The 12,219-nt window shown below is 44.1% G+C and overlaps 7 non-coding genes across 7 annotated transcripts; all 7 read right to left on the bottom strand.

Annotated features, from left to right (window-relative positions):
* Nucleotides 1–1,874: 1,874 nt before the first annotated feature.
* On the bottom strand, nucleotides 1,875–1,946 carry trnap-agg (transfer RNA proline (anticodon AGG)). Its single transcript has one exon. It is a non-coding gene; the product is annotated as a tRNA-Pro (tRNA).
* An 884-nt stretch (nucleotides 1,947–2,830) lies between these two features.
* trnap-agg (transfer RNA proline (anticodon AGG)) lies at nucleotides 2,831–2,902 on the bottom strand. The gene has a single exon. It is a non-coding gene; the product is annotated as a tRNA-Pro (tRNA).
* Nucleotides 2,903–3,784: 882 nt separating this feature from the next.
* On the bottom strand, nucleotides 3,785–3,856 carry trnap-ugg (transfer RNA proline (anticodon UGG)). Its single transcript has one exon. It is a non-coding gene; the product is annotated as a tRNA-Pro (tRNA).
* A 2,776-nt stretch (nucleotides 3,857–6,632) lies between these two features.
* On the bottom strand, nucleotides 6,633–6,704 carry trnap-agg (transfer RNA proline (anticodon AGG)). The gene has a single exon. It is a non-coding gene; the product is annotated as a tRNA-Pro (tRNA).
* Nucleotides 6,705–7,586: 882 nt separating this feature from the next.
* Nucleotides 7,587–7,658, bottom strand: trnap-agg (transfer RNA proline (anticodon AGG)). Its single transcript has one exon. It is a non-coding gene; the product is annotated as a tRNA-Pro (tRNA).
* An 875-nt stretch (nucleotides 7,659–8,533) lies between these two features.
* Nucleotides 8,534–8,605, bottom strand: trnap-agg (transfer RNA proline (anticodon AGG)). The gene has a single exon. It is a non-coding gene; the product is annotated as a tRNA-Pro (tRNA).
* A 1,829-nt stretch (nucleotides 8,606–10,434) lies between these two features.
* Nucleotides 10,435–10,506, bottom strand: trnap-agg (transfer RNA proline (anticodon AGG)). Its single transcript has one exon. It is a non-coding gene; the product is annotated as a tRNA-Pro (tRNA).
* Between the last annotated feature and the right edge of the window lie 1,713 nt (nucleotides 10,507–12,219).

Raw genomic sequence — 12,219 nt, 5'->3', positions numbered from 1 at the left:
CCGGACGTCTCGCACCCAAAGCGAGAATCATACGCCTAGACCAACGAGCCACAGGAAGCATGTGTTTAAGTCTGGAACTCTGAAAGGATAGACTTAAATCGGCCTTCAAATTCAAGCAGGAATGGTGTTAAGCTCTCTTCAGTATTCATTTTTGTACCTTCAGGCCTTTGCTACTGACAAGCTCCAACAGGGATGACTCCAGAGGGACTGCACACAGTGAATGAGAAAAAAGGGTTCCCAGTCATCCACGTCATGGTAGTCTGATGAGCTTTGAAAGAAAGCAGCTGGAATTCTCTAAGTGCCTTGAAGACCTTTCACCTCTCCTCTGAGAACCTTCGTTAGATCTAAAACTAAACGTTGGAGAGTCCCAGGTATTTAAAACCCAGAGCGGGTTGTCTTTACCAGGGTCGTTGACCAACTATGAAACACATCACATGAGCCAAGGGGTGGAAAAAAGGCGTGGGTAATTATCAGCAGAGGTGAAACCATTATGAGACCTTGACATATGTAGTTTAACGTCTTTACACCGAAATTGAATGGCCTCAATTTGATCAGACTTTGTGATCTCTAACGCTTTTCCACTTGCACCTACCTAGCTTGGCTTAAGTTGACTCAGCTCGATCTTTAAAGTTTCCATTAGGTGATAGTACCTGGTTACAGGTATTTTTTTAGTACCTGCCCAGTAAGGTTTCCAAGGCAATCTCAAAATGTGACATATACAGATTGCGTGGCAGGGACTGTGCAGTCAATGGCATCACTCAATGAGTCATGAGAGTGACTCCTTCACAAAATCAACAACGTTATTTTAGAAATACAAGTTGATGTCACAGATGACATAGAAAGGTTTGGCACACAACACATTTACAATGCCCCAGAAGGAATGTGTCTTACCAAAGAATTCCATGAAGCTAAGAGCTTGTGATTTTAAGGGGGCTCGTCCGGGATTTGAACCCGGGACCTCTCGCACCCTATGCAAGAATCATACGCCTAGACCAACGAGCCACAGGAAGCATGTGTTTAAGTCTGGAACTCTGAAAGGATAGACTTAAATCGGCCTTCAAATTCAAGCAGGAATGGTGTTAAGCTCTCTTCAGTATTCATTTTTGTACCTTCAGGCCTTTGCTACTGACAAGCTCCAACAGTGATGACTCCAGAGGGACTGCACACAGTGAATGAGAAAAAAGGGTTCCCAGTCATCCACGTCATGGTAGTCTGATGAGCTTTGAAAGAAAGCAGCTGGAATTCTCTAAGTGCCTTGAAGACCTTTCACCTCTCCTCTGAGAACCTTCGTTAGATCTAAAACTAAACGTTGGAGAGTCCCAGGTATTTAAAACCCAGAGCGGGTTGTCTTTACCAGGGTCGTTGACCAACTATGAAACACATCACATGAGCCAAGGTGTGAAAAAAGGCGTGGGTAATTATCAGCAGAGGTGAAACCATTATGAGACCTTCACATATGTAGTTTAACGTCTTTACACCGAAATTGAATGGCCTCAATTTCGATGAGAGTTTGTGATCTCTAACGCTTTTCCACTTGCACCTACCTAGCTTGGCTTAAGTTGACTCAGCTCGATCTTTAAAGTTTCCATTAGGTGATAGTACCTGGTTACAGGTATTTTTTTAGTACCTGCCCAGTAAGGTTTCCAAGGCAATCTCAAAATGTGACATATACAGATTGCGTGGCAGGGACTGTGCAGTCAATGGCATCACTCAATGACTCATGAGAGTGACTCCTTCACAAACGTTGTTTTAGAAAGACAAATTGGTGTCCCAGATCACATTGAACGGTTTGGCACACAACACATTTACAATGCCCCAGAAGGAATGTGTCTTACCAAAGAATTCCATGAAGGTAAGAGCTTGTGATCTTAAGGGGGCTCGTCCGGGATTTGAACCCGGGACCTCTCGCACCCTAAGCGAGAATCATACGCCTAGACCAACGAGCCACAGGAAGCATGTGTTTAAGTCTGGAACTCTGAAAGGATAGACTTAAATCGGCCTTCAAATTCAAGCAGGAATGGTGTTAAGCTCTCTTCAGTATTCATTTTTGTACCTTCAGGCCTTTGCTACTGACAAGCTCCAACAGGGATGACTCCAGAGGGACTGCACACAGTGAATAAGAAAAAAGGGTTCCCAGTCATCCACGTCATGGTAGTCTGATGAGCTTTGAAAGAAAGCAGCTGGAATTCTCTAAGTGCCTTGAAGACCTTTCACCTCTCCTCTGAGAACCTTCATTAGATCTAAAACTAAACGTTGGAGAGTCCCAGGTATTTAAAACCCAGAGCGGGTTGTCTTTACCAGGGTCGTTGACCAACTATGAAACACATCACATGAGCCAAGGGGTGGAAAAAAGGCATGGGTAATTATCAGCAGAGGTGAAACCATTATGAGACCTTGACATATGTAGTTTAACGTCTTTACACCGAAATTGAATGGCCTCAATTTCGATCAGACTTTGTGATCTCTAATAGCCCTTTTCCACTAGCACCTACCTAGCTTGGCTTAACTTGACTCAGCTCGATCTTTAAAGTTTCCATTAGGTGATAGTACCTGGTTACAGGTATTTTTTTAGTACCTGCCCAGTAAGGTTTCCAAGGCAATCTCAAAATGTGACATATACAGATTGCGTGGCAGGGACTGTGCAGTCAATGGCATCACTCAATGACTCATGAGAGTGACTCCTTCACAAAATCATCACCGTTATTTTAGAAATACAAGTTGATGTCACAGATGACATAGAAAGGTTTGGCACACAACACATTTACAATGCCCCAGAAGGAATGTGTCTTACCAAAGAATTCCATGAAGCTTAGAGCTTGTGATGTTCAGGGGGCTCGTCCGGGATTTGAACCCGGGACCTCTCGCACCCTAAGCGAGAATCATACGCCTAGACCAACGAGCCACAGGAAGTATGTGTTTAAGTCTGGAACTCTGAAAGGATAGACTTAAATCGGCCTTCAAATTCAAGCAGGAATGGTGTTAAGCTCTCTTCAGTATTCATTTTTGTACCTTCAGGCCTTTGCTACTGACAAGCTCCAACAGGGATGACTCCAGAGGGACTGCACACAGTGAATGAGAAAAAAGGGTTCCCAGTCATCCACGTCATGGTAGTCTGATGAGCTTTGAAAGAAAGCAGCTGGAATTCTCTAAGTGCCTTGAAGACCTTTCACCTCTCCTCTGAGAACCTTCGTTAGATCTAAAACTAAACGTTGGAGAGTCCCAGGTATTTAAAACCCAGAGCGGGTTGTCTTTGCCAGGGTCGTTGACCAACTATGAAACACATCACATGAGCCAAGGGGTGGAAAAAAGGCGTGGGTAAATATCAGCAGAGGTTTCAGGTGAAACCATTATGAGACCTTCACATATGTAGTTTAACGTCTTTACACCGAAATTGAATGGCCTCAATTTCGATCAGAGTTTGTGATCTCTAATAGCCCTTTTCCACTAGCACCTACCTAGCTTGGCTTAACTTGACTCAGCTCGATCTTTAAAGTTTCCATTAGGTGATAGTACCTGGTTACAGGTATTTTTTAGTACCTGCCCAGTAAGGTTTCCAAGGCAATCTCAAAATGTGACATATACAGATTGCGTGGCAGGGACTGTGCAGTCAATGGCATCACTCAATGACTCATGAGAGTGACTCCTTCACAAACGTTGTTTTAGAAAGACAAATTGGTGTCACACATCACATTGAACGGTTTGGCACACAACACATTTACAATGCCCCAGAAGGAATGTGTCTTTCCAAAGAATTCCATGAAGCTAAGAGCTTGTGATTTTAAGGGGGCTCGTCCGGGATTTGAACCCGGGACCTCTCGCACCCAAAGCGAGAATCATACGCCTAGACCAACGAGCCACAGGAAGCCTGTGTTTAAGTCTGGAACTCTGAAAGGATAGACTTAAATCGGTCTTCAAATTCAAGCAGGAATGGTGTTAAGCTCTCTTCAGTATTCATTTTTGTACCTTCAGGCCTTTGCTACTGACAAGCTCCAACAGGGATGACTCCAGAGGGACTGCACACAGTGAATGAGAAAAAAGGGTTCCCAGTCATCCACGTCATGGTAGTCTGATGAGCTTTGAAAGAAAGCAGCTGGAATTCTCTAAGTGCCTTGAAGACCTTTCACCTCTCCTCTGAGAACCTTCGTTAGATCTAAAACTAAATGTTGGAGAGTCCCAGGTATTTAAACCCTAGATGGGGTTGTCTTTACCAGGGTCGTTGACCAACTATGAAACACATCACATGAGCCAAGGGGTGGAAAAAAGGCGTGGGTAATTATCAGCAGAGGTGAAACCATTATGAGACCTTCACATATGTAGTTTAACGTCTTTACACCGAAATTGAATGGCCTCAATTTCGATCAGACTTTGTGATCTCTAATAGCCCTTTTCCACTAGCACCTACCTAGCTTGGCTTAACTTGACTCAGCTCGATCTTTAAAGTTTCCATTAGGTGATAGTACCTGGTTACAGGTATTTTTTAGTACCTGCCCAGTAAGGTTTCCAAGGCAATCTCAAAATGTGACATATACAGATTGCGTGGCAGGGACTGTGCAGTCAATGGCATCACTCAATGACTCATGAGAGTGACTCCTTCACAAACGTTGTTTTAGAAAGACAAATTGGTGTCACACATCACATTGAACGGTTTGGCACACAACACATTTACAATGCCCCAGAAGGAATGTGTCTTACCAAAGAATTCCATGAAGCTTAGAGCTTGTGATGTTCAGGGGGTTCGTCCGGGATTTGAACCCGGGACCTCTCGCACCCTAAGCGAGAATCATACGCCTAGACCAACGAGCCACAGGAAGCATGTGTTTAAGTCTGGAACTCTGAAAGGATAGACTTAAATCGGCCTTCAAATTCAAGCAGGAATGGTGTTAAGCTCTCTTCAGTATTCATTTTTGTACCTTCAGGCCTTTGCTACTGACAAGCTCCAACAGGGATGACTCCAGAGGGACTGCACACAGTGAATGAGAAAAAAGGGTTCCCAGTCATCCACGTCATGGTAGTCTGATGAGCTTTGAAAGAAAGCAGCTGGAATTCTCTAAGTGCCTTGAAGACCTTTCACCTCTCCTCTGAGAACCTTCGTTAGATCTAAAACTAAACGTTGGAGAGTCCCAGGTATTTAAAACCCAGAGCGGGTTGTCTTTGCCAGGGTCGTTGACCAACTATGAAACACATCACATGAGCCAAGGGGTGGAAAAAAGGCGTGGGTAAATATCAGCAGAGGTTTCAGGTGAAACCATTATGAGACCTTCACATATGTAGTTTAACGTCTTTACACCGAAATTGAATGGCCTCAATTTCGATCAGAGTTTGTGATCTCTAATAGCCCTTTTCCACTAGCACCTACCTAGCTTGGCTTAACTTGACTCAGCTCGATCTTTAAAGTTTCCATTAGGTGATAGTACCTGGTTACAGGTATTTTTTAGTACCTGCCCAGTAAGGTTTCCAAGGCAATCTCAAAATGTGACATATACAGATTGCGTGGCAGGGACTGTGCAGTCAATGGCATCACTCAATGACTCATGAGAGTGACTCCTTCACAAACGTTGTTTTAGAAAGACAAATTGGTGTCACACATCACATTGAACGGTTTGGCACACAACACATTTACAATGCCCCAGAAGGAATGTGTCTTACCAAAGAATTCCATGAAGCTAAGAGCTTGTGATGTTCAGGGGGTTCGTCCGGGATTTGAACCCGGGACCTCTCGCACCCTAAGCGAGAATCATACGCCTAGACCAACGAGCCACAGGAAGCATGTGTTTAAGTCTGGAACTCTGAAAGGATAGACTTAAATCGGCCTTCAAATTCAAGCAGGAATGGTGTTAAGCTCTCTTCAGTATTCATTTTTGTACCTTCAGGCCTTTGCTACTGACAAGCTCCAACAGGGATGACTCCAGAGGGACTGCACACAGTGAATGAGAAAAAAGGGTTCCCAGTCATCCACGTCATGGTAGTCTGATGAGCTTTGAAAGAAAGCAGCTGGAATTCTCTAAGTGCCTTGAAGACCTTTCACCTCTCCTCTGAGAACCTTCGTTAGATCTAAAACTAAATGTTGGAGAGTCCCAGGTATTTAAACCCTAGATGGGGTTGTCTTTACCAGGGTCGTTGACCAACTATGAAACACATCACATGAGCCAAGGGGTGGAAAAAAGGCGTGGGTAATTATCAGCAGAGGTGAAACCATTATGAGACCTTCACATATGTAGTTTAACGTCTTTACACCGAAATTGAATGGCCTCAATTTCGATCAGAGTTTGTGATCTCTAATAGCCCTTTTCCACTAGCACCTACCTAGCTTGGCTTAACTTGACTCAGCTCGATCTTTAAAGTTTCCATTAGGTGATAGTACCTGGTTACAGGTATTTTTTAGTACCTGCCCAGTAAGGTTTCCAAGGCAATCTCAAAATGTGACATATACAGATTGCGTGGCAGGGACTGTGCAGTCAATGGCATCACTCAATGACTCATGAGAGTGACTCCTTCACAAACGTTGTTTTAGAAAGACAAATTGGTGTCACACATCACATTGAACGGTTTGGCACACAACACATTTACAATGCCCCAGAAGGAATGTGTCTTACCAAAGAATTCCATGAAGCTTAGAGCTTGTGATGTTCAGGGGGCTCGTCCGGGATTTGAACCCGGGACCTCTCGCACCCTAAGCGAGAATCATACGCCTAGACCAACGAGCCACAGGAAGCATGTGTTTAAGTCTGGAACTCTGAAAGGATAGACTTAAATCGGTCTTCAAATTCAAGCAGGAATGGTGTTAAGCTCTCTTCAGTATTCATTTTTGTACCTTCAGGCCTTTGCTACTGACAAGCTCCAACAGGGATGACTCCAGAGGGACTGCACACAGTGAATGAGAAAAAAGGGTTCCCAGTCATCCACGTCATGGTAGTCTGATGAGCTTTGAAAGAAAGCAGCTGGAATTCTCTAAGTGCCTTGAAGACCTTTCACCTCTCCTCTGAGAACCTTCGTTAGATCTAAAACTAAACGTTGGAGAGTCCCAGGTATTTAAAACCCAGAGCGGGTTGTCTTTGCCAGGGTCGTTGACCAACTATGAAACACATCACATGAGCCAAGGGGTGGAAAAAAGGCGTGGGTAAATATCAGCAGAGGTTTCAGGTGAAACCATTATGAGACCTTCACATATGTAGTTTAACGTCTTTACACCGAAATTGAATGGCCTCAATTTTGATCAGAGTTTGTGATCTCTAATAGCCCTTTTCCACTAGCACCTACCTAGCTTGGCTTAACTTGACTCAGCTCGATCTTTAAAGTTTCCATTAGGTGATAGTACCTGGTTACAGGTATTTTTTAGTACCTGCCCAGTAAGGTTTCCAAGGCAATCTCAAAATGTGACATATACAGATTGCGTGGCAGGGACTGTGCAGTCAATGGCATCACTCAATGACTCATGAGAGTGACTCCTTCACAAACGTTGTTTTAGAAAGACAAATTGGTGTCCCAGATCACATTGAACGGTTTGGCACACAACACATTTACAATGCCCCAGAAGGAATGTGTCTTTCCAAAGAATTCCATGAAGCTAAGAGCTTGTGATTTTAAGGGGGCTCGTCCGGGATTTGAACCCGGGACCTCTCGCACCCTAAGCGAGAATCATACGCCTAGACCAACGAGCCACAGGAAGCCTGTGTTTAAGTCTGGAACTCTGAAAGGATAGACTTAAATCGGCCTTCAAATTCAAGCAGGAATGGTGTTAAGCTCTCTTCAGTATTCATTTTTGTACCTTCAGGCCTTTGCTACTGACAAGCTCCAACAGGGATGACTCCAGAGGGACTGCACACAGTGAATGAGAAAAAAGGGTTCCCAGTCATCCACGTCATGGTAGTCTGATGAGCTTTGAAAGAAAGCAGCTGGAATTCTCTAAGTGCCTTGAAGACCTTTCACCTCTCCTCTGAGAACCTTCGTTAGATCTAAAACTAAATGTTGGAGAGTCCCAGGTATTTAAACCCTAGATGGGGTTGTCTTTACCAGGGTCGTTGACCAACTATGAAACACATCACATGAGCCAAGGGGTGGAAAAAAGGCGTGGGTAATTATCAGCAGAGGTGAAACCATTATGAGACCTTCACATATGTAGTTTAACGTCTTTACACCGAAATTGAATGGCCTCAATTTCGATCAGACTTTGTGATCTCTAATAGCCCTTTTCCACTAGCACCTACCTAGCTTGGCTTAACTTGACTCAGCTCGATCTTTAAAGTTTCCATTAGGTGATAGTACCTGGTTACAGGTATTTTTTAGTACCTGCCCAGTAAGGTTTCCAAGGCAATCTCAAAATGTGACATATACAGATTGCGTGGCAGGGACTGTGCAGTCAATGGCATCACTCAATGACTCATGAGAGTGACTCCTTCACAAACGTTGTTTTAGAAAGACAAATTGGTGTCACACATCACATTGAACGGTTTGGCACACAACACATTTACAATGCCCCAGAAGGAATGTGTCTTACCAAAGAATTCCATGAAGCTTAGAGCTTGTGATGTTCAGGGGGCTCGTCCGGGATTTGAACCCGGGACCTCTCGCACCCTAAGCGAGAATCATACGCCTAGACCAACGAGCCACAGGAAGCATGTGTTTAAGTCTGGAACTCTGAAAGGATAGACTTAAATCGGCCTTCAAATTCAAGCAGGAATGGTGTTAAGCTCTCTTCAGTATTCATTTTTGTACCTTCAGGCCTTTGCTACTGACAAGCTCCAACAGGGATGACTCCAGAGGGACTGCACACAGTGAATGAGAAAAAAGGGTTCCCAGTCATCCACGTCATGGTAGTCTGATGAGCTTTGAAAGAAAGCAGCTGGAATTCTCTAAGTGCCTTGAAGACCTTTCACCTCTCCTCTGAGAACCTTCGTTAGATCTAAAACTAAACGTTGGAGAGTCCCAGGTATTTAAAACCCAGAGCGGGTTGTCTTTGCCAGGGTCGTTGACCAACTATGAAACACATCACATGAGCCAAGGGGTGGAAAAAAGGCGTGGGTAAATATCAGCAGAGGTTTCAGGTGAAACCATTATGAGACCTTCACATATGTAGTTTAACGTCTTTACACCGAAATTGAATGGCCTCAATTTCGATCAGAGTTTGTGATCTCTAATAGCCCTTTTCCACTAGCACCTACCTAGCTTGGCTTAACTTGACTCAGCTCGATCTTTAAAGTTTCCATTAGGTGATAGTACCTGGTTACAGGTATTTTTTAGTACCTGCCCAGTAAGGTTTCCAAGGCAATCTCAAAATGTGACATATACAGATTGCGTGGCAGGGACTGTGCAGTCAATGGCATCACTCAATGACTCATGAGAGTGACTCCTTCACAAACGTTGTTTTAGAAAGACAAATTGGTGTCACACATCACATTGAACGGTTTGGCACACAACACATTTACAATGCCCCAGAAGGAATGTGTCTTACCAAAGAATTCCATGAAGCTAAGAGCTTGTGATGTTCAGGGGGTTCGTCCGGGATTTGAACCCGGGACCTCTCGCACCCTAAGCGAGAATCATACGCCTAGACCAACGAGCCACAGGAAGCATGTGTTTAAGTCTGGAACTCTGAAAGGATAGACTTAAATCGGCCTTCAAATTCAAGCAGGAATGGTGTTAAGCTCTCTTCAGTATTCATTTTTGTACCTTCAGGCCTTTGCTACTGACAAGCTCCAACAGGGATGACTCCAGAGGGACTGCACACAGTGAATGAGAAAAAAGGGTTCCCAGTCATCCACGTCATGGTAGTCTGATGAGCTTTGAAAGAAAGCAGCTGGAATTCTCTAAGTGCCTTGAAGACCTTTCACCTCTCCTCTGAGAACCTTCGTTAGATCTAAAACTAAATGTTGGAGAGTCCCAGGTATTTAAACCCTAGATGGGGTTGTCTTTACCAGGGTCGTTGACCAACTATGAAACACATCACATGAGCCAAGGGGTGGAAAAAAGGCGTGGGTAATTATCAGCAGAGGTGAAACCATTATGAGACCTTCACATATGTAGTTTAACGTCTTTACACCGAAATTGAATGGCCTCAATTTCGATCAGAGTTTGTGATCTCTAATAGCCCTTTTCCACTAGCACCTACCTAGCTTGGCTTAACTTGACTCAGCTCGATCTTTAAAGTTTCCATTAGGTGATAGTACCTGGTTACAGGTATTTTTTAGTACCTGCCCAGTAAGGTTTCCAAGGCAATCTCAAAATGTGACATATACAGATTGCGTGGCAGGGACTGTGCAGTCAATGGCATCACTCAATGACTCATGAGAGTGACTCCTTCACAAACGTTGTTTTAGAAAGACAAATTGGTGTCACACATCACATTGAACGGTTTGGCACACAACACATTTACAATGCCCCAGAAGGAATGTGTCTTACCAAAGAATTCCATGAAGCTTAGAGCTTGTGATGTTCAGGGGGCTCGTCCGGGATTTGAACCCGGGACCTCTCGCACCCTAAGCGAGAATCATACGCCTAGACCAACGAGCCACAGGAAGCATGTGTTTAAGTCTGGAACTCTGAAAGGATAGACTTAAATCGGCCTTCAAATTCAAGCAGGAATGGTGTTAAGCTCTCTTCAGTATTCATTTTTGTACCTTCAGGCCTTTGCTACTGACAAGCTCCAACAGGGATGACTCCAGAGGGACTGCACACAGTGAATGAGAAAAAAGGGTTCCCAGTCATCCACGTCATGGTAGTCTGATGAGCTTTGAAAGAAAGCAGCTGGAATTCTCTAAGTGCCTTGAAGACCTTTCACCTCTCCTCTGAGAACCTTCGTTAGATCTAAAACTAAACGTTGGAGAGTCCCAGGTATTTAAAACCCAGAGCGGGTTGTCTTTGCCAGGGTCGTTGACCAACTATGAAACACATCACATGAGCCAAGGGGTGGAAAAAAGGCGTGGGTAAATATCAGCAGAGGTTTCAGGTGAAACCATTATGAGACCTTCACATATGTAGTTTAACGTCTTTACACCGAAATTGAATGGCCTCAATTTCGATCAGAGTTTGTGATCTCTAATAGCCCTTTTCCACTAGCACCTACCTAGCTTGGCTTAACTTGACTCAGCTCGATCTTTAAAGTTTCCATTAGGTGATAGTACCTGGTTACAGGTATTTTTTAGTACCTGCCCAGTAAGGTTTCCAAGGCAATCTCAAAATGTGACATATACAGATTGCGTGGCAGGGACTGTGCAGTCAATGGCATCACTCAATGACTCATGAGAGTGACTCCTTCACAAACGTTGTTTTAGAAAGACAAATTGGTGTCACACATCACATTGAACGGTTTGGCACACAACACATTTACAATGCCCCAGAAGGAATGTGTCTTACCAAAGAATTCCATGAAGCTAAGAGCTTGTGATGTTCAGGGGGTTGGTCTGGGATTTGAACCCGGGACCTCTCGCACCCTAAGCGAGAATCATACGCCTAGACCAACGAGCCACAGGAAGCATGTGTTTAAGTCTGGAACTCTGAAAGGATAGACTTAAATCGGCCTTCAAATTCAAGCAGGAATGGTGTTAAGCTCTCTTCAGTATTCATTTTTGTACCTTCAGGCCTTTGCTACTGACAAGCTCCAACAGGGATGACTCCAGAGGGACTGCACACAGTGAATGAGAAAAAAGGGTTCCCAGTCATCCACGTCATGGTAGTCTGATGAGCTTTGAAAGAAAGCAGCTGGAATTCTCTAAGTGCCTTGAAGACCTTTCACCTCTCCTCTGAGAACCTTCGTTAGATCTAAAACTAAATGTTGGAGAGTCCCAGGTATTTAAACCCTAGATGGGGTTGTCTTTACCAGGGTCGTTGACCAACTATGAAACACATCACATGAGCCAAGGGGTGGAAAAAAGGCGTGGGTAATTATCAGCAGAGGTGAAACCATTATGAGACCTTCACATATGTAGTTTAACGTCTTTACACCGAAATTGAATGGCCTCAATTTCGATCAGAGTTTGTGATCTCTAATAGCCCTTTTCCACTAGCACCTACCTAGCTTGGCTTAACTTGACTCAGCTCGATCTTTAAAGTTTCCATTAGGTGATAGTACCTGGTTACAGGTATTTTTTAGTACCTGCCCAGTAAGGTTTCCAAGGCAATCTCAAAATGTGACATATACAGATTGCGTGGCAGGGACTGTGCAGTCAATGGCATCACTCAATGAGTCATGAGAGTGACTCCTTCACAAAATCAACAACGTTATTT

Source organism: Aulonocara sp. 'chitande type north' Nkhata Bay, linkage group LG18 (genome assembly GCF_057382095.1).
Source record: "Aulonocara sp. 'chitande type north' Nkhata Bay isolate Kocher_YH1m ecotype deep benthic linkage group LG18, A_spYH_male_GT1.1, whole genome shotgun sequence".
NCBI classification, from domain to species: domain Eukaryota; kingdom Metazoa; phylum Chordata; class Actinopteri; order Cichliformes; family Cichlidae; genus Aulonocara; species Aulonocara sp. 'chitande type north' Nkhata Bay.
This window is presented reverse-complemented; position numbering and strand designations above follow the sequence as displayed.